The following is a 5536-nucleotide window of genomic DNA, read 5'->3' as shown; positions in this document are numbered from 1 at the left end:
CGTCAGTCGGCGGCGGAGCTCAGAGCCGTCCGGTGCAGCGGCCCTTTCTCTCCTGTAGGGGCTCGGTGCCCGCCAGCCCAGCTCCTCCTAACAAAGCTCCATTTCCCAGCCCCGCAGGCTGTTTTTCGCTCGTCCCAGCGAGGGTCTGTTTGTTTTTGCTTCCATCTTGCACTGCCTTGGCCCCCTGGCATTTGATTAAAGCTAATTAATTGAAGAAAAGCAAGTGGTGTTTTATCCGTGATGCTGCACCTTGCCATCTCCACCCGCCTTTCCAAAATCCCAGATCTGCCCATGCCTGTGAGGAGTTTCCTGGGGCCATATTAGCAGGACCCGGACCCAGCTCCTGTGCACAGCCCTGCCACGTTGCAATGCAATCCGTGACAAGGTGCCACACCAAAGAAAAATGGGACTTTGTGCTCATCACCTGCTGGAGGTAGCACAGTTGACTACAATGTTAAAAGCTGTTGGCAGACTGAAAGGAAGAGACTGAAAGGAAGACTCCTGCGTGGACCTTGATTTGGTCCGTGTCCTCCAGCACAATGAGTGCCCCATGCTACCTATATGTGGAAGATGGATATCTGTCTTTATATACGTGCTGAGGGATTGGATGTACTTCTTACATGTTAACGTATTATTTGATAAATGACGCCACTCTTGTGCGAAGCAGCAATGATATTAGGTATGTGATGTGAGGGCCACCTGCATGATCAGGGGGCAGCAGGGCAGGCCCTATGAGGAGAGGCTAAGGGACCTGAACCTGTTCAGACTCCACAAGAGAAGGCTGAGGGGGGATCTAGTGGCCTGTGACAAACTAGTCAGAGGGGACCAGCAGGCATCAGGAGAGTCCCTGTTTCTCCGAGCACTACCAGGAGTGACTAGAAATAACGGTCACAAACTGGCAGAGGGTAGATTCAGACTAGACATCAGGAAGCGTTACTTTACAGTCAGGGCAGCTAGGATCTGGAACCAGCTTCCAAGCGAAGTGGTGCTGGCTCCTACCCTGGGGGTTTTTAAGAGGAGGTTAGACAAACACCTCCCTGGGGTCGTTTGACCCCAGTACTTTTTTCTGCCGTGGCAGGGGGTCGGACTTGCTCTGCTCAGGTCCCTTCCGACCCTACCAACTATGAACTATGAAACTATGTAACATGTTTGTATTGTAGATACTCTCTAGGGTTATAGGAAAGGAAAGTATGTAGATTAATTTAGTTTACCAATATTTAAATAATTCAATGCTTTAATTGCAAAGTGTATTGAAGACAAATGCAAATCATACCATTTCCCAGGAGTTAAGCTTCCTTATTCCAAGCTCCCATGGATAGTTTCACTTGGACTAAAAACAGACCACTAGATTTCCCCTGAACAAAGCCTTTTTTTCTGGGATCTTAAAGAGGTACAAGCCCTTTGTCTCACAATAAGTACCTGTGAAGTACCTATGAAGAACTGAAATCAGACCTTTTCCTCAGGGGCTAATGTGATTTCCATTCAAGTGGCATTTGTAAATCCCTATTTTACCCCTCCCCTCCTCTTTTGTTGGGAATCTAAACCAGTGACAATCAGCCCTGAGGTAAATCAGTCCTCTCTTTTTAACTTTGGAGTATTTGGCAGAATCTACAGAATTGGAGGACAAAAACACAAGTCTTTAATACTTTATCATATTGCAGAGCAGATGCCACAGAATATTTATATCAAAATGGCCGGAAGATATAGCTCCTAATTTTGTCATGTTTTTAATTTTGTACAGAGAAGCAATATTACTGGTCAACCAAAGGGACGATACTTTTGGAACCCATCTCATGTCTTAATTCCCAAAATATATGGATTAGAAGCAAACAGACAGTAGCCAACAGAAGATATTGGTTAGTGAATCTTTACAGTTGGATCAATTCTAGAGACTGCTTCCACTGAGGCAGTGAATGCAGGGTATTCATCCCTTTGTACAGGAACACAACAGGCATCACTGGCTGGATACATCACTGTGCCCAACCTGAGTTCAGCTCTGGATGCAAGAAAGGGCAAAGGCAGTGTACAGCCACATTCCTGCCATGCTATGTCCTTGGGAATGTCTTTAGGTGCTCCCAGCAGCATTGGTCATCGTAGGTGTGATGTAGAGACACTACATACAGTGATCTGAAGACTCCCTCTTTCCCCAGAGACAGATCCATCAGGTTCACACCTCTTTTTGCTAGTGCAGCACAAAGATTAATTAGCACTTGCATGAAAACGGGTCAGCCATTAAAACCAGAAAGACAAGCCTGTGGCAGACACTTTAACCTCGCTGGATGTTCCATCACTGACCTCAGAGTAGCTGTTCTTAGACAAAAAAAATTAAAAACAAACTTGAACGGAGAACTGCAGAACAAGAAATCACCAACAGACTGGACTGTATTGTCTAAACAGGCTACAGATCCTTACCCCACTACCTGGATTAGTTTTATAACCCCTATGTCCCTCCGTGGGTTAAACGCTTTGTTTTTCTCTCTGCAGCCCACCTTGCCTCCCTCAGCAGTGCCCACCCCCTTTTCCCTCCTCCCTTCCCTACCCTTTCTTTTCTAATCACTGCTTTCTATTTAGCAAATCTCCTTCCTGCAATCCCTTCACAGCACCTGATGAAGTAAGATCTCTGCTTACAAAAGCTTATGCATTTCTGATTTAGGTAGTCTATAAAGGTGCAAATCTACCCCACCTTCTGACAGGAACTTTGCCATTACCTCATGATGCTATGCAATTTATCAAAAACCAGAACAAGCTACAGAGTTTAAGATTTAGGGGGTAGAAAAGTATCTGAAATATGGTACCTACTCTATATTGGCTGGGTGGGGAGCTTAGAACATAAAAAATGCCATATTGGGTTATACAAAAGTCCCTCTAGTCTAGTATCTTACGTCCAATAGTAGGAAGAAGTGGCTAGCTTAGAGCAGTGGTTTTCAACTTTTCTTCGTTTGTAGACCCCTAAAACATTTTGAATGGAGGTGCAGAGCCCTTTGAAAATTTCAAATGGAGGTGAATTGTAGATGTGGGTATTCATGAACTTTTGATTAATCATAGTCATCTTTCATGGACCGCTTAGACACAGGTTGAAAAACACTGCCTTAGAGGAAGAATATTAGGAACAGGCACATATCAGCCATCCCATATTCTCTTGGCCACCAGAGGTAGGTTACACTGATGTGTTTAGTAGTCCTTGGAGGACCTGTCTTGATGAATTTGTCTACTCCCTTTTTTAACCCAGTTATACTGCTGGCTTTCACAAAATCCTGTAGCAGAGAGTTTCACATAGGAATTATGCTCTGTGAGAAAAAGTACCTTCTTATGTTTGTTCTAAACCTGCTACCTGATCCTTCTGCCCCCCAGTTCTTCATTATGAGACATATAAAACAGCAATATACCTTATTCCCTTTTTCCACACCATTCACAATTTTATCAGCCTCAGTCTATCACAGCTCCTGCATCAGTCATCACTTTTCTAAGTTGAAGAGTCCCAGACTTTCCAATCTCTCCCTGTATGAACACTATTCCATACTCCAGATTGTCTCTGTACTTTTTATAGTTGTACTATATCCTTTCTGAGAGGGGGTGACCAGAACTACACACAGTACCTGAGATACAGGTGCACTGTAAATGTCTATAATGTTGACTTCTGTTTTGTTTTCAAATTATTTCCTAGCAATTTCTAATGTGTAAGTTATCACTTGACCCTTGCTGAACATTGGATTGATATTTAGAGAATTGCTGAGTATATATAGTTACAGTTATTCTTTCCCACCTGCATTTCTTTATCCTTATCAATGTTCAGTTTCATCTGCCACTTTGTTGCCTATTCAGTGTTGGAAAATTGTTCTGTAACACTGTTGGAATTGATCACCTCAAATAATTTTCTATCATTTGCAAACTTTGCTGCTTCACTATTTCCTTTTTCATATAATTTATAAATATGTTGAATCACCCAGATCCCTGGGGGACACCATTGTTTACCTTCCTCCATTGTGAAAAATTGCCATTTATTTGTTTTCTATCTTTTGACCAATGTTCAATCAATGGAAGGATCTTCCCTCTTATCTCATGATAGCTTAGTTGCTTTAAGAGCCTTAGGCATGTGATTTTGTTGACAGCTGTCTGAAACTCCAACTAAACTTTGTTTCACTTCCAATTATCAATTGGCTCCCCCTTATCCATATGCATATTGACACCCTCAAAATACTCTAGAGATTTCTAAGATAATTTTTCTTTGCAAAACTGATGTTGACCTCTCCCCAGCACATCAAATGTATCTGAGCGCTTACTAGCTTTACAAGGTAAGTAAAATGCTCCCATGGATGTGAGACATTGATCCTGCCCCAGGCTAGTAAGGAGGAAGGACAGATGGCAGCAGGGCATTGTCTCTGACCAATGTCAGGGCTAGGTGGATTTGAGACACTGCCACTGCCCCGGTCTCATATGCATGACACTACCACTGTCCCATGCAAACTGTTGTGTCTGAATGTGACAAAGATACTGCCACTGTCTCAGACCAAAGTATGTGTGATTGCCACTAACCCTGTCTGGCAGGCTGGCAGTGTAGGGGTGAGGGGCACTGGCACTGCCCCGGAGTGAAGCAAGAATAACTGCTCCCTGCTGAGGCAAAGAAAGTGTGCACACATTAGAGCAGTGGTTGTCAACCTTTTTAGACTCAAGACAACTCTTGACAGACTCAAGGCACGTCTCAAAAAATGTTAGCTATTGCTTTCCACTTGAAGAAAAATAATAGAGCAATTCCTCTGTTGCAAACAACTCAAAGACCACAGGGGGTCAGAATGCTTTTAACACTCTGGATTCTCATTGGAAATCTCCAGGTTTCTTCTGAGAATCATGTCTACACACCTATTGGTGCTAACATCGTATGCTACCTCACATCACTCCTGAAAGGATCTCAAGGGCCCCTGGCCGAGAACCCCATAGCAGGAGCCCCTGAACCCCGGGAGCAGCTGCCATTTCCAAAGACGGCGTCAGGGCTGTGACACTGCCCCTGAAAAGTGTGCATGTGACAGAGCTCCCGCCCTAAATGTGAGTGCATATAGACCACTATCCCACACTTGTCAGGGTGTGTGCGCACGAGACCCTGGCCCTGTGCCAGGCTAAGGAAGGCGGGGTATGACTGACTGGGTGTGCGGGGCATGACACAGACCCACCCCCTAGCCTAGAGGACGAGGAGGGGGTGACTGGCTAGGTGAGGGGGCGTATAGTGCACACACCCTCTCTCTGCAGGCTGGGGGCCGGGGGGTCTTGTGCGTGACTCGCTGGGCGGGGGGTTGTGACACACACAGACACGCTCAGGGGGTGGGTGTGTGACTGGCTGAGGGGATATAACACACACACTCCAGACCGATGGGGGTGTGTGCGCATGACAAGGGGCATACAAAGCGCACACCCGTGCATGTGAGTGCGCTTCAGGCTGAGGGGGGGTGTCACACGTGGGGGTGTAACACACCCGCTCGGACCGGGGGTCGGTGACAGCGCCCAGCAGACGACGGGTGGTGGAGGGGAGGGGCGCGGCCGCAAG

General features: G+C 45.8%; 1 protein-coding gene across 1 annotated transcript in view; it reads left to right on the top strand.

Moving 5' to 3' along the window:
* The first annotated feature begins 5187 nt into the window (after nucleotides 1-5187).
* ING5 (inhibitor of growth family member 5) overlaps nucleotides 5188-5536 on the top strand; it is a 43244-nt gene continuing 42895 nt past the window's right edge. Inside the window, exon 1 of the mRNA XM_025216975.1 lies at nucleotides 5188-5203. The gene's annotated coding sequence lies outside the window, so the exon portion shown is untranslated. The remainder of the gene's footprint in view (nucleotides 5204-5536) is intronic.

The sequence above is a fragment of the Alligator sinensis genome, unplaced genomic scaffold (genome assembly GCF_000455745.1).
Source record: "Alligator sinensis unplaced genomic scaffold, ASM45574v1 scaffold863_2, whole genome shotgun sequence".
Taxonomy (NCBI): domain Eukaryota; kingdom Metazoa; phylum Chordata; order Crocodylia; family Alligatoridae; genus Alligator; species Alligator sinensis.
The sequence above is the reverse complement of the archived record's forward strand: the minus strand, read 5'-3'. Positions and strand labels throughout refer to the sequence as shown.